This window comes from Balaenoptera physalus (assembly GCF_965194825.1).
Source record: "Balaenoptera physalus genome assembly, chromosome: 17".
Taxonomy (NCBI): Eukaryota; Metazoa; Chordata; class Mammalia; order Artiodactyla; family Balaenopteridae; genus Balaenoptera; species Balaenoptera physalus.
The window spans coordinates 54,848,247-54,875,666 of NC_138895.1; the positions used below are offsets into that span (position 1 = coordinate 54,848,247).

The 27,420-nt window shown below is 41.4% G+C and overlaps 1 protein-coding gene across 1 annotated transcript in view; it reads left to right on the plus strand.

The window, feature by feature from the left end:
• The first annotated feature begins 4,273 nt into the window (after positions 1 to 4,273).
• OXR1 (oxidation resistance 1) overlaps positions 4,274 to 27,420 on the plus strand; it is a 463,267-nt gene continuing 440,120 nt past the window's right edge. The window contains exon 1 of the mRNA XM_082434271.1: positions 4,274 to 4,438. The gene's annotated coding sequence lies outside the window, so the exon portion shown is untranslated. The remainder of the gene's footprint in view (positions 4,439 to 27,420) is intronic.

Here is a 27,420-nt window from a genome sequence, read left to right on the forward strand (position 1 = left end):
ATATGCTCAGCGGTCAGTGCCAATATCTGGGAAAATTAGAGATGCTTGGCAGTGTGGCACAGATCATATTGAAGGCATTCCAATTTCAAGTTACCAAGAAGTTTGGTAAGAAAACATCAAGGAGGGAAGAAGGGGCTATACTGAGCTATCCCCAGACAAAATGGTGAGTCAGACAAAGTCTACATGCCATGTCGTCCTACCCCCAGCATCAGTCCTCTCCATCCTTTCTCCAGTTCATGAAACTGGGGACTTTGTGCTTAGACCCATTGTTTCAGACCTAAACATTCACCTCCCTTTATAATCCATTAATGCATCAGCGAACATCTATAGAACAATGAAGAAGATAAAAATACACACATATATAAATTTTCCATAGTCCCAATCCTCCATGAACTTGTGTTTCAGTGGGGGAGGAAAAACAAGTATATAGATAATGAAAGCAAATGGGAGAGTGGTGTAAGAGAAGGACAAAGAACTGCACTGGTGAGATAAAGGAGAACTAGGAAAAGAGGAATAATCAGAAGTGTGGATTAAGAAGGTGTGGTGTCCGGTTAGAATGGCCATCATCAAAAAATCTACAAACATGCTAACACATATATATGGAATCTAAAAAAAAAAAAAAAAATGGTTCTGAAGAACCTAGGGGCAGGACAGGAATAAAGACACAGATGTAGAGAATGGACTTGAGGACATGGGGAGGGGGAAGGGTAAGCTGGCACAAAGTGAGAGAGTGGCATGGACTTATATATACTACCAAATGTAAAATAGATAGCTAGTTGGAAACAGCCGCATAGCACATGGAGATCAGCTCAGTGCTTTGTGACCACCTAGAGGGGTGGGATAGGGAGAGTGGGGGGGAGCCGCAAGAGGGAGGGGATATGGGGATATTTGTATATGTATAGCTGATTTACTTTGTTATACAGCAGCAACTAACACAACAATGTAAAGCAATTATACTCCAATAAAGATGTTAAAAAAAAATAAAAAATAAAAATAAAAGAAGGTGTGGTGTGAGAAATGCTGAGTGAGGAGTCCTTAGAAGACCATGTGCAAAGAAGTCAATGAGGAAGAAGATTAAGGAAAAGATATGGATTTGATGATTTTAATATAACTATAAAATGCAGTTTAAATGAAGTGATTCATCGATTGCATTCATTTATTCATAAACAAATACTAAAAAAGGGAACAAGCGAATTGCAGTGATCCCTATGAAGACATAATACATTAACTATAGGAAGGTCAGCATTTCTCCTCTATATGTTCAGGATTGGAGGCAAAAGAGAAATATCTCACTTTTTATTGTCAAATGGTTTACATAATTATCAGGTATGTTAAATCAAAAAAGAAAGAATGGGCTTTAAGAATATGGAAAATGTCCTTTTCCCATAGAGACAGATTATCTACTGGAGGCCTCAGCTGACTGAAGGCTCATTAGAAGACTTTAATGAGTGGCACCACCTTGGAAGTATCTATGGCCCCGAAATAAAGACTAAAAGGCAACAAAGACGGACTAACTGCTACCCTTAGGCAGGCAAATCAAAGCACCTCTTCCTAAAAAGAGATAGGAAAAATCACTTCTAAGCATCAATATCCTTTTGCTCTTTTCTGAATAACTCAAATCAACTGATATCCCACCAGGGGCTTGCTGCCCTTTTTGTTCTATGGGGAAACCTGCCTGTGGTGGATAGCTATTATTTCTATCTTGCAAGCATCCCTTATCCCTTCTTCCGCTGACTGGATACTTTATTTCCTTTTGAGAGGTTTCTTCCCCTAGAGGATGCACAAGGATAGCCAACCAGACTCCTTTGACAAAGACTGATCTGCTCATCAGAGCACAAGGTTTGCTTTCTTTGTAAGATCGCAAACTTTGGCATCTGTGTAGGGCTGGAACTGCACTCTGGACACAGTCTGATGGAGAATGAAGCCAAACCAGAAAGCAATGCTGAGAACAAGTGAGAGAGAGAGAAACACATTCTAGCTGATGTTGTTAAGCCTTGGATAAGCCCAACCACCCCTTGTACTTCTGAGTTACATGGCCCAGGGAATTTCCTTTTTTGCCTAAGTTAGTTAGAGTTGAGTTTCTGTCACTTGCTATTAAGAATCCTGAATGCAATATGTTTTTGAACTACACATTTGGGTAGGAAATCATAGTCTTTACTGTGAAATCAAAATCTGCCCGTTTTCATGATTATGCTTAGTATGCATGCTATAGTATGAAGATGTTCAGATAATCATACCCACCTTAAGATTAATTACTGAGAAAGGAAGAAGAAAAACAACCAGGATGAAGATAAAGTATATTTTTCATTTTCTTTCACTACCTACAGAAAGGAATGGGTGAGTTGTGCTGATACTCTAAGGGAAATTCCATTTTGATCTTCCCAATGAATTGCTCATGGAAAATTAGGAAAATGGTGTTGTCATTACAAAGTGGCTCTAGTCCTGGAGATGACATCTATCGGAGGCACACACTAAAGGAAGAAGGAGTCAAGAAGCTGGAGACTAGCAAGTAAAAGATCAAACATTAACTAATCATCTATTTTGAGCTAGACATGGCACTAAATTTAAGTGGGGAGGGAAGGAGGAAACTTGAGAGGGAGGACAACTTGGTCCAGATACACACATTCCACTCAGTTCTGTGAAAAAGCACAACTACTTTACTTAGTAGGGTTAGCAAAACCTCATTAATTTGTAACAATGGCAAAAGAAAGTAGGCTTACAAAGAATCTGAACTGTGAGATAGAAAATACATCCCCAGTGACTGCATTGTTCTTAGAAGATTCCCAGTAAATTCTCTCTGAATGAATGAATAAAAACGAAACACATCACTTTCAACAGAATACACACAATCTAAGCTGTGAATGTTGAGAAAGAAATTAGGGGTAAAATAATGGAGAACAAAACTCATATTTGGCATTTTCCTATTCTGAGGACTCCACAGAGAAAAATCTAATTTTTTTCTGCCCTTATCAGGTAAAGCTATTGATTCAGGGGAATAGGTTATGCGGAAGCCATGGAAGTTTCTAGTCAGGCAGACTCTGCGTTCAACACTATTACTCCAGGCAAGAGATGAGCGTCTCTGAAGTTCAACGTCCTCATCTGTCAAATGGGAATAATAATGATTCTCTTACGGGATGGTTGTGAGGGGTGAGTTAAATACTGACGGGAATTTGACCCAGGAGACTTTTGTACCTCTCATTTTAAGGGAGGAAAATTTTCAAAAGTAGATGATCAGGAATTAAGGTAGAATACACTGAAAATGAAGAGCGGGGATAGTTTGTTTGCAGGTGAGGCGGATCTGAGACCTCGAGGCTGAAAGAGCCGGATGCTCAGGACACCTAGGACGCTTCCTGGCCCGACGTGGCAAGAGGACCGACCCCTCTCTGCGCAGGGTCACCAAATGGCCCGGTTCCAGTTTAGGTGTCAGAATCTACCCACCTCCAGTTTGCGTCCTTTTCTTTTTGCAATTTAAAGTCGGACTGGAGGAGGAAGGGTGGAGGTAAAACGTGCGTTAAAAAAATTACAGTTCAGATTACAAGAACAACAAAATCACCAAGGTCGGGGTGGGTGTCAGCGAACTATGCAAAATCCTGCGGAATGAGGAGTCATAAACGGCCTGAAAAGAATTCTACATTTTAATTTTAGAAGCTCTTTCCAGAGTCCCCTACAGCCTGCCGCTTGCCACCCTTTGGTCTCCTCTCCCGGCTATTGATCATCACCTTCCTTTCCTCCTTTTTCCTTCCAGCAAAAGTAAGCATCCAAAAAACTTTAATTCTTCTCCAGAAGTCCTAAGCCAATTTCGCAGTCGCGGAGCTTTTTCACTGCTTTAACCCAACTTTCCTTCGTTTCTTTGGCGAGAACCTGAAATCAGGGCTGCCCGACAGGCTGGAGCCCTACATCGGGGAAGCGTGGGGCTTAGTTCCGGCGAAACCCTCAGGTGCCTGTGCAGGAAGCTAATTTTCCCCCGGGGTGGGGTTCAGAGTGCCGGCAGGGACCTAGCAGGACGCTCGCTCGGGTTTCCAGCCCCAAGTCCCTGGCGGCGGGGACGCGCGCGCGGCGGGGGTGGGCGCTTTAAGCCCGAGCGGCGGCTGCCGCACTAGCTATTTTTAGCGGCGCGTCGCCCCCCTTTCCCCCGGCCTCCGGCTTGGTAGCCTCCGGCTGGCGGCCGCCGCTCCGCGGCTCTCTCCTGTCTCCCCCGCCGTCACTCGCTCTTGGTAGCGTCCACGCGGGCAGGTCTGGAAACTGAGCATGTCTGGAAGCGCTCGGCGGCATCGGCGGCGGCGGGGGCAGAGCCAGGCTGCGTCAGGCTGAGCCCATTCACCGCGCGGCCGCAGGAGCGCAGCGCCGACGCCGCGCCGCCCAGCCCCGCCGAGAGGGGCGCACTCGCCGCCGCGGGGCCCGCCGCCGCTCACCGCAGCCCCCTCCTGGCGACCCGCAAGTAAGTTTGTGAGGCGGCTGGGCGGTGGGGCGAGGGCTTGGCGCCCCGGGGAAGCCCACGCTGGCAGGCGGGAGTCACGGCTGGCGCTCCGGAGAACAGGCTGGCCGCTGCCCCAGGTGCCCGGCGCCTCGGCGAGCCTCTTGGCCAATTTGAAAGTAGTGGCCACTGGCATGTTCTAGCGGGGTAGGGGGGGCCGGCAAAGCAGGAAGTCTGAACTGACTCCGGCGGAGGCCGAGGGGGCCGACTGGGGCAGAGGGAAGGACCGCGCAGCGAGAGAGCGGGCTGGTGCGGGATGGGTTTGGGATGCGGGCTGCCGGCCGAGAACAGCCGCAGAGGGAAAGCCGGGTGTCTCCGGGGGGATAGGGTTGAGAGCGCCGTGTGGGAGGCGTAGTAGAGGGTGAGCGTGTCCTGGCCGGAGGGGCGGGAGAGAAGATGGATGGAAAGTGGGGCGCGTGGAAAGCGGATTTGAACCAGAGCTTAGGACGCCGGTGGAAGGGGCCGTGGGCTCCGGGAAACGAGTGGACTCGAATAATTTGGGGAGTCTGTACCAGGTCAGGGCGATATAATGACGGAGAGGGACAGCCTTGGATCGAGGTCTTCGAAGCGAATACGCGAGGCCAAATGTTGGGAACTGGCTGGACAGAGGATGGAGGCAGAAAGTGGCCTGCAAGGGCCAGTAGGAAAATCGCTGAGGGATTTGGGTGAAGGGGAGGAGGGGAGCGGTGCAGAGATCGAGCGGAGGAACGGGGCTGCTGGTGGGGCTAAAAGGCTTAGGAAAGGCTTGGAGGCTACTACATGCGGTCCCCCTGAATAGTGACTTAGTAGCGGTTCTCTGAGGTTTACTTGCACGCCAGGCTCCTCCTTCATCTTCTACCTCGCTTGTTAACAGGGCAGCTCGCTTTAGGCAAGCTTGTAGATTTGGACAGATTAAGCCACCGGGAAGGTAGTCATTTGCAGGGGAGCCGCCAGTGCTTCCCTTGAGTGGTTCCCGGCACCCTCAGGGTGCAATGTAGGGTCTGAATGTGTGTGTTTCAGGGGATGGGGGAGGGTGATTTCTGCTCTAGGCCACAGGAATCCGCGGTCTCGCCCGGGAGGTACGGTGTTTGGGGCCGGGAAGTCAGGCAGAAGTCTGCAGTGTGCAACTCGCGGCGGGGCGTGTGAGTATGCGTGTGTGCGCGCCTGTGCGCGTGTTGCCCGCCCGGGGTCGCGTGTGTTGCTGCAGTCTGTCTCCATGACGAGGAGATCCAGGGCTCCACAGGCGGCACGGGGAGGGGATTAAAGGAAACGTGCTTTCCTACCTCTCTTCTGCCTCCTTTCCCTAGGGTCACATTCTTTGCTCGTCCAATGATGCTCTTCTCTAACCTCTTCCCCCGACTCCTGCACATCCCAAACCTGACGCCGGTCTTGTCCTCTGATTCGGTACCCCGGAGGACGCTGCTGTCCCTCCTCTGCCAGAGGGAATCCGAGGAGTCCCGCTGGTTAGAGGGGCTCCCGAATCCACCAGTCTTTCCCTGGGGCGTCACTCCGGGGGTCCTCAGTTCACTCTGCTGCCCCTACAGGTGACGCAGTGTTGTTGCCCCACGGATCCCAGTGATGGCTCCAAATAGCCAGCACTTACTGGTTCTCGCGAGGTGGGTCTCCCCGGAGTTCCCCACAGGTGATTTTAACTTAAAAAGAAAAAGATCAGATTAGTAGAAAAAACAAGCACTGAGGGCAAAAAGCTTTATGTAAAAGCGCCTCTTAGACTAACAAATATTTTACCCACCAACCACAAGAAGGGAAGAAGCTTCTACAGCGTATGCATCTGAAAATGGAGGGGAGGGGGCGGCGGAGCGGGAGTTGTCACCATGTCCACAGCTTCTTAGACTCCGTCCAGCTTGATATTTCCTGTCCTCCGTGCCATATTTTAAGCGAGACTTTACCAAATACAGGAAATGAGGATGAAGGCGACTCTGGAAACCTGTGCCATCTGTGGAAGGACTCAGAGAAGGGAGAGCGAGAGCTGTGCTTACTGTCTGCCAGATATTTCAGAGAGCTGGGCTCTGAGATCGTGTGTTCAGACATCAGAAATCATTCTGAACATCCAAATTGCAGGGGGGAGACTCAGATGAAGGGAAGTGAGAAACTCTAAAAAAGTGATGAGGACCATAGTTTGGGGTTGTCTTGCAAGGGGATCGCTGACCTGTGGAGGGACACAGCAGAAAGAACAGCAAGGTGCTAATGGCCAGGGGCATATCGTCTTATTCCATAGGACAGTGGCTGGCCCAGTTTCTAGTACAGTTACTACTGAAAAATATCTTTTGAAATATGGCCATGATTCTGGATATCTGTAGGGTGAAAAGTTTGCATAAAAAGACATATACTGTCGTTTTCTGCTTCTATTACTGCGTTTGTTTCATTGATTATTATTAGAACATGTGGTGAAGGTAAAATAAATTATTATCTTACCCATGAATCCTGTTCTTCCCAGACTGCTGCTCAAATAGATACAACCGAATATGTTTGCCTGTTTTTTGTTTTTGGGAGTCATGGAGGAAGGAGAGTTGGGCAAATTGATTAGGATGTCAAATAAAGGCAGAGTTTAGGCACCTGAAGATCTTTTGCGTGCGTGGAGGTGAAAGCTTCATTTATATAATGCTAAATTCAGTGCAAAATGAGAAAACCCTTCTGTCTCCACTCCACACCTCCTGCATTTGAAATACAAAGGATTGTACCCTTGGGCTGGTTCCTAGTCCTCTGAAGCCTAGCTTAATAATTTTCCTGGAGGATTGTTCCCTAAATTCAGGTACACTTTAGGAAATAATCAATGGACTCTTTGCAGCCTTAAGGTAAAGTCATTTAAAAAAAAAAAAAAGTGGTGAAATGGCTTGATGAAGCAGAATAATGAGTGAGAGAAATATTAACCAAAGTGGAAGAAGAGAAATCACTTTCTCTTGCCTCAGGGATAGATCTTACTGATAGGCTTAGAACAGTGGTTCTCAACAGGGGCAGTTTTGCCCCCCAGGGGACACTGGCAATGTCTGGAGGTGTTTTTGGTTGTTACAACTGGGTGGGGAGGGGTGCTACTGGCATCTCGTGGGCAGAGGCCAGGGATGTTGCTAATATTCTACAAGGCATTGGGTAGTCCCCCATAACAGAGTTATCCAACCCCACATGTCAGTAGTGCTGAAGATAAGGAACCCTGGCTTAGAACTAGGTATGATTATAATGAAAAGCAGCTCCTGTCAGGATGCTTTCACATATTCCTATTGGAAGTCTATCTTGAAAATCAAGAGTAGTTAATATTAAGAGACTTTCTTTGCAAATGGCCCCATATTCAAAAACAGTTGCTTTAAGGAAATTAAAGAGGTTTCCTTTTAGCAGAACTTCTTTTCAGCCTTCAAAAAAAAAAGAAGTCCTAAAGTAGATTGGGAATGTCTGAAAAGACATATATGGTATTCATAGGAACTGAGTAAACATTTTTTTGATGAAAACAAGTTAAAACTGTTCTGCCACTGTATTTTTCACTGTACTTGTTTGGTAATTGCTTTTAAAAATACATAGTTTTAAAATTAATTTAATTTAAATTACAACTAATAAATTCTTCATGTAGTGAGGGATTGAACCGAATTAGAGAAAAATGTTAGCTGAACACTTATTAGAAGCCTCATGAAGTGTTCCAAAATGAAACCTTAGTATTTGTAGACCTCTGCCCAGGAAGGTAAGAACCCTGTATAATTTTCGTGCATTTAGTTTCAGTTTTAAATCGACAGCAAGGCATGTATTGAGAAGCAAACCTTTCTGGCTTGCAGCACAATACACTGCCTGGAGACGGGAAACAATAGCTTACACTCTTGGATGTAATAAGATCACGGAAGTGTTCTAAGAACACCTGTGTGCCGGAACTCAGAACGCTTGCTTGATAAAACCTTTGTCATGATCACACTGAGGCCTGGAGAAACTAAACAGATTTAGTCAGTATTTCTACCCTCTCCCCTCCATCTCCCTCACCTGCCAGCACTTTTGTTGGTGGGTCGGTTTCAGAATTCATTCTAAAGGGATCCTCATTAGGACTGCTTTCTTCCCTTCTTGTTCTAATAACCATTCCCTCCATCCTTGGCCGTCACCATCCCTCAGTCCTTCAGGAATTCATGCAGCAGAAGAGTCTCCTGCTTAGTTTCTGGGGCACCCAGTAACCTCTCCTTTTCTCCTGTGTGTACAAAGACAAACAGCTCTTTCCTGCTTCTAAGAGGAACAGAGATTTGTGTCTCTCTTGGAAAAAGGCAGTGGGGAGAGTCCTTGTTTTCCACAGAGGCAACCTCAGTTTCTCTGCTTGCATCCTTGAACTGTCTTGTTCAGTTGTTTGTTCAGTTGCATATTCTTGATTTTAGGAAGGCTTCCTCTTCCCAAAGACACAGTGAAAGAACTGAGGAAGACAGAACTTCACTGTGAGCCGCACTGGTGTTGATAGAGGGCACCTCTCATGGGCTTGTATGAAGCCTCAGGAATATGATTTGAACCAATGATAATTCTATTTGTAAATTCGACAAGCATTTGTAAATTCAACAGTAGCAGGTTCTGTTCTAGGCACTGGGGCTCTGCATTTGCAATGCCGAGCTGCATTGTGCATTGCAACCAGTTTGCAAAACCAAGTTCATTTAGAGTAATATACATATATTTCATGTATGTCTCGAAGTCTATCTATAAAAGGAAACACAGAATGGGTATTCGTTTTCATTAAAGTTGGAGAGGCTATAGAGATATATAGCCTTATTCTTAAAAATACTTCAGAACACAGTGTTGATAAGCAGAAGGCAAAATAAACCATTAGGGGGGAAACAGTTACATGTGTTTCTCTATAGATCAGACAAGGAGGGAGTGAGCAATCCGAGGTGAAAGGGGTCAGTTCTTATCTCTCTTTTCCTTTCTTTAGGAAATATTGATTTTGTTTGACATTTGAGGAAAGAGAGATGGTTTCCTTCCCCACAGATACTTGTTGAATAGATCTGTGCCCTTTTATACTTCTGATAGCCATAGTAGGAGGCAGTGGGCTGGCTGGTATGATGGTTAGAGTGAAGCAGAATTTCAAATCAATTTTGTCAATAATGTTTGTGACAAAGGCTCACTTTCAAAAACTGAGCATACCGTGTCACTATTTTGATGAGACTAATGTAAAGATTACAGAGCTGAACATCTCTGCTGGTTTGGCTACTAGGTACTACCTATGCTTTAAACTATCAGAGTATAAGTATTGGGAGTGGGGAATGAAATAATATGGCAGCTTCTCTTACCTGTGAACAAACTTGCGGGCCACTGTGGCAGGTCATTGCCCAGCTGGAAGAAGGGTAGTGTCAAGGCTGGGAATTTGATTGAACAGTGTATGCTGTCCTTGCTGAATTCAAGAACAAGAAAAAGAACAACAAAAGCAGGAATTTGAAGTTTATGCTATAGCAGAGGCAAAGAGAGTTTCTGCTTTTAATTTCATTTTAGCTGATTATTGTTAAGGACAAGCAGCAGTAATGCATGAAAAAGGTAACCTCGCCTGTGGAAGGTTTTACTTTTGTTCATAAATGCTTGTTCATCTTAAGAAGCAAATAGCCTAGAACATATCCTGAGGCTTTCAGCCTTCAGTAAAGATAGCGTGTCTCTTCTATCTCTAGAATATTCGTTATGTGATATCATTTGGAATCTGAATACTGGGCTAAATTGGCTGGTGCAATCCCTTCTAATTTAGTGATTTAGAGTTGTCTCTGTCCTTTTAAAGAAGGTGGAAGAGATACTGTTTGCCATTGGGAGCACAGTTGTGGGTGCTGGAAGCAGACTCTTTTACACACAGACATGCCTGGTACTGGACATTGGTCTGGGACTCCACTGACCAAAGCATAGATCTCAGTCTTCTGGATTATGAAGCCTGATTTTAACAATTTTGATTGGAACCAGAGCTACGACCAGGCTTGTGAATCAATTGATGTTTTCGGAAAAGACCAAATGATGAGCCAGAATACTCGCCACCCATTGCCAGGAAGGAGGTACAGCAGTTTAAGGAGGATCAAGAGATTTGCAGTCAGATCTGGCACTCTTACTTAGTAGTTTTGTGACTTTAGATGAGGTTTTGTTTTTCTTTTCTAACTTCATGGAGCTCCAATTTCCTCATCTTTGAAATGGAGATTTTTTTTTTTTCCTGTAGAGTTCACTATAGGATTAGAGGAAATATTTTCAAAGCGAAAGTGCGTATTAATAGTGTTCGTGATGGTGGTGCTTATATGTCCTTCTAGAGCTGGAATTTAAATGGTTACCATCTAGGAAGTGGAAGTAGTGGGACCATTGGTGAGCAAGATGAGATGGAAAAGGACAATGGGAGTGGATCATAGGAAGGGGTTTTGGAGGTTGAAGTAGTCTGATGTCCTCTTTTGACTGATGGGGCCTTGGGGACTCAGGATTATGGTGTGATTTGCCCAAGGTTATGCTGCATCATTTCAGCTGAGTCTACAGTTTTTCAAAGTCTCCATCCTAACATTCTCCACCTTAGGAGCACACTTATTTTCTTGGTTAAATCCATGTTTCTTCTGTTTATCTAAAAATGGTTATTCAGCTCAAGAACCTCTCTTTTCAGTTGTTGTAGTCCAGGTGTTTTATAGGCAACTGAAGAAGGCATCAATGGATCTCTAATTGAATTTGTTTAGGAGTTCAACTCAGCTGTTCACTTAAATGATCAAGATGATCAAGTACATGTTTATTTTTTCCTAATTGGGGTGAACATTAGTAGAGTTTTATCTAGAGTTTTATAAACAAAAGAAAATGCCACTATGGATAATGTTCTTCAACTAGGTTATTGCTATTAATGACAAGAAAATTGAAGATTGGCCTTTGTCGATGGTCCTGTTGCTAAATTAATAGTTTCCTTTTTGTTTTAAATCAGTGCTGTTGCCATTGTGGTTTCTTGAAGAGTTTCAGATTCAATGAAAATGTTAAAACCTACATGTGTTGGAAGTACTTTGTGAGTTGTAAAGTATATTATGTATGTTGTCTTATTTGTAATTTATGGTAAAGATATATTATCAGTTGCAATAATGAAAGACTTAAAATTGAAAGCCAGGACAGAAAAAACATTCCCTTTCGAATCAGACAAACTTGAATTCAAATCTCCATTTTTTAGTCACTAGCTGTGAAAACTTGGACAAATTACTTGACTTTCCAGCTTCTCTTGTCTTTTGCAAATCACACCCACCAGATTACGGGTATGATTCTTGTGATGATTAAGTAAGATAAGCAAGTAAAGATCTTAGCATGATGCCTGGCGCGCTTCTTTGTCCTGGTACACTGCTAATTCACCGTACTTCAGCTGTACCTCGAAAGTAATTATTTATACTTGAATTAGTTCAGAGTTTTTCACTGTAAAGAATCAGAAAACCTGATTTTAAGTGACTTGAGGGGGAAAAAAAAGAGAGAGAGACTTCATGAATGTGTAACTGAGTAAAATAGGGGAGTATATCTGGCTCCAGGTAGGACCTAATTTAAGGCTCAAACCATGTGACTAGTTCATTGTTAATGGGAGTGAGAATGAAAAGGTTGTTAGTAGTCCAGTTGGAAACTATGCATTAATTTCTTTTAAGTCTTCCAATAGCTTCCTCTTCTTGGACAGAAGCACACAGCCTTGCAAAAACAATAATAAATCCATTATAGATAGCTGTACGTAGAAAAGTTTTGAGCTGCTTACATAGATTATTTTGTGGGAGGGAATGGAGTGAAGCTGAAATGTCAATGGAACCTACTAATAGTGGTAAGTCAAAATAAGATAAGCAGTAAAACACAGCAGAACAAAATTCAAAGCTTCAGTTTTGTAATTTATCAGAGTTCCTTAACTGAATTAAATAGAAACTGGTTCTGGGCAATTTAAGCAGAAAGGAATTCATCATATGGTCATGGAGTAGTTCATGGAATCGAAGGAAATGCTGAAGAACAAGACCTTGGAAAGGATGCCCCGCTGTCGGGTTGAGTCAACTCTAGCTGTTTTCCGTCATTGTGTCACTGTGCCCAAGACTCAGAATTCTAAGAGAGAGAGAAAGAGAGAGTCAGTTCAGAGAAAGAACAGGGCATCTTGACTGGCAGTCCACCAACATTGTGTTTCATGGGCCCAAGGGGCTACCAAGGCATAGTCTCTAATCTGCTCCTACCAGAAGGAGGGGAATAGATGATACCGGGCAGGCATACTCAACTCATGTCCACTACATAGATTAGGATGGGAAAAACTTGCTTCAGTGATGATGAATTACTAGAAGGAAAAAAAGGAAAACAAAAACAAAACAACAGCAACAACAAATAAAACGAGTGTATTATCTAAAGAGAATCCATGTGCGAGACAAAAATACTCTGTCAGTTTTCTAAGGCTACTCTTACAAATTACCACCCACTGGGTGACTAAAAACAACAGAAATTTATTCTCTCACAGTTCTGGAAGTTAGAAGTGTGCAGTCAAGGTGTTGGCAGGGCCATTCTCTCTTTGAAGATTCTAGGGGGAGAATCTGTTCCATGCCTTTCTCTTAGCTCCTGGTGCTGCCAGTAATTGTTGGTGTTCCTCTGTTTACAGAGGCATCACTCTAATCTCTGCCTGCATCATCACATGGTGTGCTTTCTCCCCTGTGTTGAATCTGTGTCTCTTCTTTTCTGATAAAAACACTGGTCATATTGGATTAAGGGCCCATACTGTTCTTGCATGACCTCATCTTAATGTAAGCAATTAACATCTATAATGACCCAATTCCAAATGAGGTCACATTCTGAGATTCTGGGAAGGACATGAGATTTGGGGAGACACTATCCAACCTAGTACTGATGTAATGTGGATAAAATAAACAACAATGCACATAGCTAGGCCTAAAGGGTGGGAAGGGGGTACTATCCTATTATTCTGTTATAAAACTCTATCTGAAGTATCATGCCTGGTTTAGGCACCCCTTTTCAGATGATCATGTGTCCCCTGGAGAACTAGTGGAAAAACAATTTGCTTTGTAAGGGTAGTTTTTTGGAACTACAGACCATAAACTTGGCAAAGAGGAGCTCAAGATAAATATAATATGAGCTTCCAATTGTTGAAAGGAAGAAAGATGTAATCTTTATTGCTCGCTTAAGAGCTAGGACCTGTGGCCGGGAATTTCAGAGAAGCCGATTTTCTCTCACTGTAAGCGAGAGCAATCTTATATAAGTGTGGTTCAGGAGTCCCCATCTCTGGAAGCACTCAGCGGAAGCTCATTATCCATATTTGCTATGGATGAGGTAGAAGAGATTTCTAAATATCCAGGGAGCTTAGATTAGATAACTGCCCAACGTTCCATGTTTAAGATTCTCTTCTTCTAGGAATACATAGGACGTTAGTGGTCCCCCAAACATTTACTAAGCATGAAGCATGGTATTATATGTTGGTGGAAACAGTAGTAAACATGGCATGCATAATCTCTGGTTATTACGTAGATAAATATTTCAGTGGTCTACTGTGGTAGTGATAGTACATATCCAGGAACCTGTAAAGTATCTGGCACAAAGCACAAGATTAGTAATTACTTGTTGAGTGAATTTATTGTTTAATCGGAGTCTACTTTACAAATATAGGTTCAAGTTGTTTACCTGGAGTACTTAACCTGATAGTTTTCAGTACTGTCATATTCCTTCATATGATTTCTCCATGGCCTTCTGGCTGTATAGGATTACCTTGTTCATATATCATCCCTCTCTTTGTTTCATTTTTACCATCTTAAAAATAGGGTTGGAGCTGGGGAGTGATTTTCCCCCTTAATCTCTTTCCGCCTCTGGGCTGTCTTTGCCAACAGAGGCAGCCCTGAACCTCTGAAGTTCATGTGTTAATGTGAAGACTGGAGCGGACTTTGGCTAAAGCAGTGTCTCTCAGAGTGTGGGACACTATGACTGATTTTATACGAGATGCCTTTGGGTGGTGTATGGATATGTATTGAACTGAATTGAAAGGGTTTTGAATTTGTTCCCTTCCAGTGTTTCTTATTAAGGCAAGGAGGACGTTTCAATTTGGTGCTAGTGTTAAACATGTATTCGAGATACTAGTTTTAGCTCCCTTTTTAACAGAGTAGGCTTCAGTTGCCAAGCTTTCAAAAGTCCAGTAAAACTATTTTGTTTTCATTGTATTCATTTTTGTTTTATTTTCTTTCATGCTAAGTGCTAGTTTCCATGTAAAATAATGACACAAAGCTTCCTTTAAAAATTCATGCAGTTAAATTTTTTAATGGTATGATATTTTTACAAAATCAAGAAGGTAGTATATATAGATGATTGAGGCTTGGAAATTTCTATGTCAAAGTTCTCCTGGTGATTCATATGTCTGGACTTTCTTCCTTGCTGTTTCTGGCACTCCTTTGCACTGTGGACACCCGAAAGCAGCTGTTCTGTGTAAGAGTCCTCCCTTTCTGTGTTGGTTCACAAGATACCTGTTGGCCCAGGGAAAGGGAACTTTGTGCATATAAATATGGCTTTGCGTTGCTTATAGTGCCTAGGTACTCTGTATTTCTGAACTATCCTTTAAAAGCAATTCAAAATTTCTTTTCTGGCTTTTAAGGTAGATTTGTACATTGATAGAATAAATGTTGAATTAATTTTAATTTATGTAATTCTTTCTCCATTGTATTTGTTTTTGTTTTCCTTTCTTTTTGTGATAGGGCCCAGGCTTCGTAAAGAAGAAAGGAGATTTTTTTTTTTACAGGTTTTTTTTTTTTTTTACATTTTACTACCTCAGGGAATCAATTATAATACTGAAGGAATTTAACATTTTTTCAGCCAATCTTATGCATGAGCATGATTAAAAAGTCAAAATTTTCTACAAGGCATATGATATAGACTAGTAGTTTCCTCCTCCACTGCTCACCATCTCCAATTCCTTATTCATAGGAAGCAACCACTTTTTTTCTGGTGTTTATTTCCATATTCCTAAATACATAGAGTTCTAGATCTTGATATTTGCTTTTATCTGGTAACTTCCTAGATTACAAGATATGGAAGATGAGTATTATTATCTCTTTCACTAACTTCCTTCCATCTTGTTCTTCCTCCATCTTCCCACTCTTCCCAACATTATTTCTTTCTTTTCTTTTCATTTTTAAATTTTTGATGAAATAAAGTTTAGAAGTTTGGTTTCCACTTAAGATGGAGAAATTCACAAGAAATCACTCCCACTATCACAATGACAAAAAGCTGGATTTTGTATATTATATAAAGTCATAACTTGTCTTGGGCCCATCAAGAGCTGAGGTCACAAGATAAGCAAGTGAACTGAAGTCCAAAAAAGGACAAGTCCTTCTAAGGAGATATGGGACATGAACACTTTTTTACCTGTGCCAGCTCATGGGAAGAAGAAATAATATACATAAAAGAGAATAAGAAGAGTACACCCACGTTCATAGCAGCATTAGTCACAGTAGACATGGCATAGAAACAACCCAAGTGTCTATCGATGGATGAATGGATAAACAAAATGTAGCATATACATATACAATAGAATATTATTCAGCCTTAAAAAGGAAGGGAATTCTGACACATGCTGTAACATGGATGAACCTTGAAGACTATGTAGGTGAAAGAAACCAGTCACAAAAAGACAAATTCTTATATGATTCCACTTTGTAAGGTACCTTGAATAGTCAAACTCATGGAGATGAAAAGTAGAATGGTGGCTGTCCCGGGCTGTAGGGAGGGGGAAATGGGGAGCTCTTGGCTAATGGATACAGAGTTGCAGCTTTGCAAGATGAAAAGGTTCTGGAGGTGGACGGTGGTGATGGTTGCTCAACAATGTGAATGGACTTAATGCCATTGAACTGTACACTTAAAATAGTAAAGATAATAAATTTTATGTGTGTTTTACCACAACTAAAGATAATAATAAAAATATTTTAGAAAGCGAATAAGAAGAAAGATTTAAAATCTTTAAAAAATTCTTGAAACTCAAGTGAGGACTAGCAGGAGAGCTGAGAATACCTGGGAGCGTAGATGCAAGGGGAGTCTGCATTCTCTCACAAGTTCTTTCTTTTTTCATAATTGAAGTATAGTTGATTTACAGTGTGTGTTAGTTTCTGGTATACAGCAAAGTGATTCAGTTATACATATATATATTCCTTTTCATATTCTTTTCCATTATGATTTATTACAGGATATCGAATATAGTTCCCTGTGCTATACAGCAGGACCTTGTTGTTTATCTATTTTATATATAGTAGTTTGAATTTGCTAATCCCAAACTCCTAATTTATCCCTCTCCCTCCCATGGTAACCATACATTTGTTCTCCATGTCTCTGACTTTGTTTCTGTTTTGTAAATAAGTTCATTTGTATCATACTTTAAACACTTGATTCTTTTAATTTTTTGTATTTTATTTTTATTTTATTTTATTTTATTTATTTATTTATTTTGGCTGTGTTGGGTCTTTGTTGCTGCATGCAGGCCCTCTCCAGTTGCGGCGAGCAGGGGCCACTTCTCGTCGCGGCGCGCAGGCCTCTCACTGCGGTGGCCTCTCTCGCTGCAGAGCATGGGCTCTAGGTGTGCAGGCTGCAATAGTTGTGGTACTTGGGCTCAGTAGTTGTGGCTCGCGGGCTCTAGAGCGCAGGCTCAGTAGTTGTGGCGCACGGGCCTAGCTGCTCCGCGGCACGTGGGATCCTCCCGGACCAGGGCTGGAACCCGCGTCCCCTGCATTGGCAGGCGGACCCTCAACCACTGCGCCACCAGGGAAGCCCTGTATCATATTTTAGATTCCACATATAAGTGGACAAGTTCTTTCCCATGGGCCTCTGCTCAGTGCTTACCAGAGAGTTTGGGGGTAAGGAGGTTAACCAGAGACAGAAACCCCATTGGTTCCACAGGTGTGCACATAATGAGAGGCTGCCCCTGGAAACAGGTGTAAAATCCCACCTCCAACACCAGATTCTTCTCTTACTGGCAAAAGCCTTTTGCCACTGGTGGAGGGGCAGAAACCCCACTGAGCCCAGCATCCTGCACTGGTACAAAGTGGAGATCTGTAGAAAAGTTGAGGAAAAACCAGCCCAAGACCCAGGTTCATAGTGCCTAAGAGTGAGGGTAGACCCAGAGAACTCAAACGTTTATGTAGCAGCTGTATTCGTAATTGCTAAATATTGGAAACATCGCAGAGGTCCATCAGTTGGGGAATGGATAAACAAATTGTGGTGGTATTCCATAGAATAGAATTCTACAGGACAATAAAAAGGAATAAAAGGAAAGTGCTGACTTCACCACTGTGCCAGTGTTCACTGAGAGTAACCATCAGGGAGACAGCCATGAATATTTCATGAAAAACATGGCACTTTAGAAAATGCAAAGGTTGGGAAGGAGATCAAGACAATTATGTAGAAAGCAGGAGTACTTAGAGGGGCTGATTGTGAGGCTAGGAGAGACTTAGAGGTCATAATTTGCTCAGCAAGAAGACAGTCCTATATATGATCTGAGGGTTTTTTTCATTATGATACATAAAATACTATTGATTTATAAACTACTCGCCTTTTGAACCTCAAAGCCCTCTATAAATACATAAACAGTTTTTTCCCTACCCTAAACTTATGTCAAGTTGGTCATAGATTCTTCAAAGTTAAAGCATCTTTAGAATTCATCTAATATCCTTCTGAACTGGGGTTCTTAAACTGTAGTTCACAGGCATTGGTAGAATTCAGCTAGTACACAGACTTGGGTAAGGAAAAATGACATCTTTATTGTTATTAACCTCTAATTGAAATTTAGCATTGTCCTTCATTATAGGTGTAGGTTACCAACCACAGTAGCATCAGCAGTACCTGTGACTTTGTCACCAATGGAAGTCACAGATAATATTATATCCCATTACAGTTGTTGGCAGATATTTTAAAAAATCATCTAAGGAAACACTCCCATTTACCATTGCAACAAAAAGAATAAAATACCTAGGAATAAACCTACCTAAGGAGACAAAAGACCTGTATGCAGAAAACTATAAGACACTCATGAAGGAAATTAAAGATGATACAAACAGATGGAGAGATATACCATGTTCTTGGATTGGAAGAATCAACATTGTGAAAATGACTATACTACCCAAAGCAATCTACAGATTCAATGCAATCCCTATCAAACTACCAATGACATTTTTTGCAGAACTAGAACAAAAAATTTCACAATTTGCATGGGAACACAAAAGACCCTGAATAGCCAAAGCAATCTTGAGAAAGAAAAACGGAGCTGGAGGAATCAGGCTCCCGGACTTCAGAGTATAGTACAAAGCTACAGTAATCAAGACAGTATGTTACTGGCACAAAAACAGAAATATAGATCAATGGAACAGGATAGAAAGCCCAGAGATAAACCCACGCACATATGGTCACCTTATTTTTGATAAAGGAGGCAAGAATATACAGTGGAGAAAAGACAGCCTCTTCAATAAGTGGTGCTGGGAAAACTGGACAGCTACATGTAAAAGAATGAAATTAGAACACTCCCTAATACCGTACACAAAAATAAACTCAAAATGGATTAAAGACCTAAATGTAAGGCCAAACACTCTAAAACTCTTAGAGGAAAACATAGGCAGAACACTCTATGACATAAATCACAGCAAGATCATTTTTGACCCACCTCCTAGAGAAATGGAAATAAAACCAAAAATAAACAAATGGGACCTAATGAAAATTAAAAGCTTTTGCACAGCAAAGGAAACTGTAAACAAGACAAAAAGACAACCCTCAGAATGGGAGAAGATATTTTCTTTTTTTTTTTTTTTTTTTTTAAATTTTAATTATTTATTTTTTGACAGCATTGGGTTTTCATTGTTGCGCGCGGGCTTTCCCTAGTTGTGGCGAGCGGGGGCTACTCTTCGTTGTGTTGTGCGGGCTTCTCATTGCAGTGGCTTCTGTTGTTGCAGAGCACAGGCTCTAGGCATACGGGCTTCAGTAGTTGCAGTACGTGGGCTCAGTAGTTGTGGCTGACGGGGTCTAGAGAGCACGCTCAGTAGTTGTGGCGCACGGGCTTAGTTGCTCCGCGGCATGTGGGATCTTCCTGGACCAGGGATCGAACCCATGCCCCCTGCACTGGCAGGCGGATTCTTAACCACTGCACCACTGGGGAAGTCCCAGATGTGTTTGTATGAGATTTGAAAGGCAGAAGTGAAGTGGAAGCCATTTTCCTATAGCAGATGGTCAGGTGGACAATCTCCAATAAACATGAGAGGTGCATGGGAGTAGGACGCTTGGGGCAGTGGCTGCTATGCTATCAGTAGCCGCAGCATTTCTCACCTATGGTGATTGACCTTGAAGCCAAGAGTCCAGTTAGGACCTAATAACTTTTAATTCTCCAGGCCTTTCAATGATTTTCTTGTCAATTACTTCCCTGTGTTAAATCTCTTGCTACTTAAAGTACCTAGAGTGATTTCTGCTTCCTGTACTGAGGCCTTCCTGGCACAGTTCTCATCACCCTGTACCTTCCTTCATATCACTCACTGTTTGTATACATTGTGTGATTATTCAGTATCTCTCACCCTCAGACTCTAAGCTGCCTGAGGGCAGTTGTTGTTATGCCCACCATCACACCCCAGTGTGGCTGTGAACGGACCTTGTCATTTGCTCCTTCTATTCCTTGTCAAGCTGGGCCCCAACTCTGGACATATACTGAGTAGTCAGTTAATACCTTTTTAATTGAAATAAGTGTCTAAGAAACAGGAAGCAATTTGCTCTTGTGCTCTTGAAGGATGAGGTCCACAAAGGCTTCCCCACTTACCAGTTATCTTGGACAAGTTAGGACATCCCCTCTAGGCCTCAATTTTCTTATCTGCAATATAAGAGTTAAAGCCCCTTTCTTTTTTTTTTTTTTTTTTTCACACACACACACTGTATTTTATTTTTACAAGAGATAAATAGACTGACACCAAGCATTGTACATGGATGACCACAACAAAAGCAACAATGATTGCAATTACCAAACATGAAACACACTCATACTATGCCATAATATTGACATTCAGTCCAGTAATCCTCCACTGTAACAGCTCCTTTACTTTGCAGTGAAAATTGATTTGTATATTCTTTGCCTCTGAGTCCTTGTGGGATTTTTTTTTTTTTTTTTTTTTAAATTCAGACAGAAAGTCACAAAAATTATACTCATCCTCATCAGTTCACTCAGTCCCATGTAATTAATTGTTTTTTTTCATCTTGATCTTTTGTTAGCACTTTTATGAGTTCCTCAGTTTTTCATCAGAGTTCTGAAAATGCTTATTCATTCAGTTCAGCAGTACAGTCAGTTACCAGAAACCTGTACTTGTCAGAGTCTTTTCCATGAATTTCTTGAAGATGAAACCCTTTTATAGGAACATATTTGCAAAATCATCAGAGTACACCCAGAACTGTCTGTAAATGACAAAAGACTTAAAAATGACCACGGTAAAACATTTGATGAAAGTTCATAATAATGCAGTTGACAAGAAAATTAGTTATTTCTGAGATATACATTTTAAAGTAATAACTAGGATTATTACTTATAACATTATACCAGAACATATAAGATTTTTAGAAATTTCATGTAATGTCTGAAACATTTATATTAACATATTTCCATACATATTTCCATACAAATACAAATATAAGATTTTTAGGAATTTCATGTAATGTCTGAAACATTTATATTAACATATTTCCATACAAATAACCCAATGAAAGTTTAGTATTAGTTGTTTTGTTTGTTTTTTTATACTGCAGGTTCTTATTAGGCATCAATTTTATACATATCAGTGTATACATGTCAATCCCAATCGCCCAATTCATCACACCACCATCCCCACCTCACCGCAGTTTTCCCCCCTTGGTGTCCATATGTCCATTCTCTACATCTGTGTCTCAACTTCTGCCCTGCAAACTGGCTCATCTGTACCATTTTTCTAGGTTCCACATACATGCATTAATATATGATATTTGTTTTTCTCTTTCTGACTTACTTCACTCTGTATGACAGTCTCTAGATCCATCCACGTCTCAACAAATGACTCAATTTCGTTCCTTTTTATGGCTGAGTAATATTCCATTGTATATATGTACCACAACTTCTTTATCCATTCGTCTGTTGATGGGCATTTAGGTTGCTTCCATGACCTGCCTATTGTAAATAGTGCTGCAATGAACATTCGGGTGCATGTGTCTTTTTGAATTACGGTTTTCTCTGGGTATATGCCCAGTAGTGGGATTGCTGGGTCATATGGTAATTCTATTTTTAGTTTTTTAAGGAACCTCCATATTGTTCTCCATAGTGGCTGTATCAATTTACATTCCCACCAACAGTGCAAGAGGGTTCCCTTTTCTCCACACCCTCTCCAGCATTTGTTGTTTGTAGATTTTCTGATGATGCCCATTCTAACAGGAGTGAGGTGATACCTCATTGTAGTTTTGATTTGCATTTCTCTAATAATTAGTGATGTTGAGCAGCTTTTCATGTGCTTCGTGGCCGTCTGTATGTCTTCTTTGGAGAAATGTCTATTTAGGTCTTCTGCCCATTTTTGGATTGCGGTGTTTGTTTCTTTGATATTGAGCTGAATGAGCTGTTTATATATTTTGGAGATTAATCCTTTGTCCGTTGATTCGTTTGCAAATATTTTCTCCCATTCTGAGGGTTGTCTTTTCGTCTTGTTTATGGTTTCCTTTGCTGTGCAAAAGCTTTGAAGTTTCATTAGGTCCCACTTGTTTATTTTTGTTTTTATTTCCATTACTCTAGGAGGTGGATCAAAACAGATCTTGCTGTGATTTATGTCAAAGAGTGTTCTTCCTATGTTTTCCTCTAAGAGTTTTATAGTGTCCAGTCTTATATTTAGGTCTCTAATCCATTTTGAGTTTATTTTTGTGTATGGTGTTAGGGAGTATTCTAATTTCATTCTTTTACATGTAGCTGTCCAGTTTTCCCAGCACCACTTATTGAAGAGACTGTCTTTTCTCCATTGTATATCTTTGCCTCCTTTGTCATAGATTAGTTGACCATAGGTGCGTGGGTTAATCTCTGGGCTTTCTATCTTGTTCCATTGATCTATGTTTCTGTTTTTGTGCCAGTACCATATTGTCTTGATTACTGTAGCTTTGTAGTATAGTCTGAAGTCAGGGAGTCTGATTCCTCCAGCTCCATTTTTTTGCCTCAAGACTGCTTTGGCTATTCGGGGTCTTTTGTGTCTCCATACAAATTTTAAGATGATTTGTTCTAGCTCCGTAAAAAATGCCATTGGTAATTTGATAGGGATTGCATTGAATCTGTAGATTGCTTTGGGTAGTATACTCATTTTCACAATGTTGATTCTTCCAATCCAAGAACATGGTATATCTCTCCATCTGTTGGTATCATGTTTAATTTCTTTCATCAGTGTCTTATAGTTTTCTGCATACAGGTCTTTTGTCTCCCTAGGTAGGTTTATTCCTAGGTATTTTATTCTTTTTGTTGCAATGGTAAATGGGAGTGTTTCCATAATTTCTCTTTCAGATTTTTCATCATTAGTGTTTGGAATGCAAGAGATTTCTGTGCATTAATTTTGTATCCTGCAACTTTACCATATTCATTAATTAGCTCTAGCAGTTTTCTGGTGGCAGTTTTAGGATTCTCCATGTATAGTATCATGTCATCCGCAAACAGTGACAGTTTTACTTCCTCTTTTCCAATTTGTATTCCTTTTATTTCTTTTTCTTCTCTGATTGCCGTGGCTAGGACTTCCAGAACTATGTTGAATAATAGTGGTGAGAGTGGGCAACCTTGTCTCGTTCCTGATCTTAGAGGAAATGCTTTCAGTTTTTCACCATTGAGAATGATGTTTGCTGTGGGTTTGTCATATATGGCCTTTATTATGTTGAGGTAGGTTCCCTCTATGCCCACTTTCTGGAGAGTTTTTATCATAAATGGGTGTTGAATTTTGTCAAAAGCTTTTTCTGCATCTATTGAGATGATCATATGGTTTTTATTCTTTAGTTTGTTAATATGGTGTATCACATTGATTGATTTGCGTATATTGAAGAATCCTTGCATCCCTGGGCTAAATCCCACTTGATCGTGGTGTATGATCCTTTTAATGTGTTGTTGGATTCTGTTTGCTAGTATTTTGTTGAGGATTTTTGCATCTATATTCATCAGTGATATTGGTCTGTAATTTTCTTTTTTTGTAGTGTCTTTGTCTGGTTTTGGTATCAGGGTGATGGTGGCCTCATAGAATGAGTTTGGGAGTGTTCCTTCCTCTGCAATTTTTTGGAAGAGTTTGAGAAGGATGGGTGTTAGCTCTTCTCTAAATGTTTGATAGAATTCACCTGTGAAGCCATCTGGTCCTGGACTTTTGTTTGTTGGAAGATTTTTAATCACAGTTTCAATTTCATTACTTGTGATTGGTCTGTTCATATTTTCTGTTTCTTCCTGATTCAGTCTTGGAAGGTTATACCTTTCTAAGAATTTGTCCATTTCTTCCAGGTTGTCCATTTTATTGGCATAAAGTTGCTTATAGTAGTCTCTTAGGATGCTTTGTATTTCTGCGGTGTCTGTTGTAACTTCTCCTTTTTCATTTCTGATTTTATTGATTTGAGTCCTCTCCCTCTTTTTCTTGATGAGTCTGGCTAATGGCTTATCAATTTTGTTTATCTTCTCAAAGAACCAACTTTTAGTTTTATTGATCTTTGCTATTGTTTTCTTTGTTTCTATCTCATTTATTTCTGCTCTGATCTTTATGATTTCTTTCCTTCTGCTAACTTTGGGTTTTGTTTGCTCTTCTTTCTCTAGTTTCTTTAGGTGTAAGGTTAGATTGTTTACTTGAGATTTTTCTTGTTTCTTTAGGTAGGCTTGTATAGCTATGAACTTCCCTCTTAGAACCGCTTTTGCTGCATCCCATAGGTTTTGGGTCGTGTTTTCATTGTCATTTGTCTCTAGGTATTTTTTTATTTCCTCTTTTATTTCTTCAGTGATCTTTTGGTTATTTAGTAATGTATTGTTTAGCCTCCATGTGTTTGTCTTTTTTACGTTTTTTTCCCTGTAATTCATTTCTAATCTCATAGCATTGTGGTCAGAAAAGATGCTTGGTATGATTTCAATTTTCTTAAATTTACTGAGGCTTGATTTGTGACCCAAGATGTGATCTATCCTGGAGAATGTTCCGTGCGCACTTGAGAAGAACGTGTAATCTGCTGTTTTTGGATGGAATGTCCTATATATATCAATTAAATCTATCTGGTCTATTGTGTCATTTAAAGCTTCTGTTTCCTTATTTATTTTCATTTTGGATGATCTGTCCATTGGTGTAAGTGAAGTGTTAAAGTCCCCCACTATTATTGTGTTACTGTCGATTTCCTCTTTTATAGCTGTTAGCAGTTGCCTTATGTATTGAGGTGCTCCTATGTTGGGTGCATATATATTTATAATTGTTATATCTTCTTCTTGGATTGATCCCTGGATCATTATGTAGTGTCCTTCCTTGTCTCTTGTAACATTCTTTATTTTAAAGTCTATTTTATCTGATATGAGTATAGCTACTCCAGCTTTCTTTTGATTTCCATTTGCATGGAATATCTTTTTCCATCCCCTAACTTTCAGTCTGTATGTGTCCCTAGGTCTAAAGTGGGTCTCTTGTAGACAGCATATATATGGGTCCTGTTTTTGTATCCATTCAGCCAGTCTATGTCTTTTGGTTGGGGCGTTTAATCCATTCACGTTTAAGGTAATTATCGATATGTATGTTCCTATGACCATTTTCTTAATTGTTTTGGGTTTGTTTTTGTAGGTCCTTTTCTTCTCTTGTGTTTCCCACTTAGAGAAGTTCCTTTAGCATTTGTTGTAGAGCTGGTTTGGTGGTGCTGAATTCTCTTAGCTTTTGCTTGTCTGTAAAGCTTTTGATTTCTCCATCAAATCTAAATGAGATCCTTGCCGGGTAGAGTAATCTTGGTTGTAGGTTCTTCCCTTTCATCACTTTAAGTATATCATGCCACTCCCTTCTGGCTTGCAGAGTTTCTGCTGAGAAATCAGCTGTTAACCTTATGGGAGTCCCCTTGTATGTTATTTGTCGTTTTTCCCTTGCTGCTTTCAATAATTTTTCTTTGTCTTTAATTTTTGCCACTTTGATTACTATGTGTCTCGGCGTGTTTCTCCTTGGGTTTATTCTGTATGGGACTCTCTGCGCTTCCTGGACTTGGGTGGCTATCTCCTTTCCCATGTTAGGGAAGTTTTCGACTATAATCTCTTCAAATATTTTCTCTGGTCCTTTCTCTCTCTCTTCTCCTTCTGGGACCCCTATAATGCGAATGTTGTTGCGTTTAATGTTGTCCCAGAGGTCTCTTAGGCTGTCTTCATTTCTTTTCATTCTTTTTTCTTTATTCTGTTCCGCAGAAGTGAATTCCACCATTCTGTCTTCCAGGTCACTTATCCGTTCTTCTGCCTCAGTTATTCTGCTATTGATTCCTTCTAGTGTAGTTTTCATTTCAGTTATTGTATTGGTCATCTCTGTTTGTTTGTTCTTTAATTCTTCTAGGTCTTTGTTAATCATTTCTTGCATCTTCTCAATCTTTACCTCCATTCTTATTCCGAGGTCCTGGATCATCTTCACTATCATTATTCTGAATTCTTTCTCTGGAAGGTTGCCTATCTCCACTTCATTTAGTTGTTTTTCTGGGGTTTTTTCTTGTTCCTTCATCTGGTATATAGCCCTCTGCCTTTTCATCTTGTCTATCTTTCTGTAACTGTGGTTTTTGGTCCACAGGCTGCAGGATTGTAGTTTTTCTTGCTTCTGCTCTCTGCCCTCTGGTGGTTGAGGCTATCTAAGAGGCTTGATGGTAGGCTCTGGTGGTGGGTAGAGCTGACTGTTGCTGTGGCGGTCTGAGCTCAGTAAAACCTTAATCCACTTGACTGTTGATGGGTGGGGCTGGGTTCCCTCCCTGTTGCTGTGGCGGTCAGAGCTCAGTAAAACCTTAATCCACTTGACTGTTGATGGGTGGGGCTGGGTTCCCTCCCTGTTGGTTGTTTTGCCTGAGGCAACCCAACACTGGAGCCTACCCGTGCTCTTTGGTGGGGTTAATGGCAGACTCTGGGAGGGCTCACGGCAAGGAGAGCTTCCCAGAACCTCAGCTGCCAGTGTCCTTATCCCCACGGTGAAAGAGAGCCACCACTCGCCTCTGCAGGAGACCCCCCAACACCAGCAGGTAGGTCTGGTTCAGTCTCCCCAAGGGTCACTGCTCCTTCCCCTGGGTCCCGATGCACACATTACTTTGTGTGTGCCCTCCAAGAGTGGGGTCTCTGTTTCCCCCAGTCCTGTCAAAGTCCTGCAATCAATTCCCACTAGGCTTCAAAGTCTGATTCTCTAGGAATTCCTTCTCCCGTATCCAGACCCCCAGGTTGGGAAGCCTGACGTGGGGCTCAGAACCTTCACTCCAGTGGGTGGACTTCTGTGGTATAAGTGTTCGCCAGTCTGTGAGTCACCCACCCAGCAGTTATGGGATTTGATTTTACTCTGATTGCGCCCCTCCTACCGTCTCACTGTGGCTTCTCCTCTGTCCTTGGACGTGGGGTATCCTCCTTGGTGAAGTCCAGGTTCTTCCTGTCAATGATTGTCCAGCAGCCAGTTTTGATTCTGGTGCTCTCGCAAGAGGGAGTGAGAGCACGTCCTTCTACTCCGCCATCTTGGTTAATCCTCTCGAGAAGATATTTTCAAATGAAGAAACTGACAGAGGATTAATCTCCAAAATTTACAAGCAGCTCATGCAGCTCAATATCAAAAAAACAAACAACCCAATCCAAAAATGGGCAGAAGACCTAAATAGACATTTCTCCGAAGATATACAGATTGCCAACAAACACATGAAAGGATGCTCAACATCACTAATCATTAGAGAAATGCAAATCAAAACTACAATGAGGTATCACCTCACACCTGTCAGAATGGCCATCATCAGAAAATCTACAAACAATAAATGCTGGAGAGTGTGTGGAGAAAAGGGAACCCTCTAACACTGTTGGTGGGAATGTATATTGA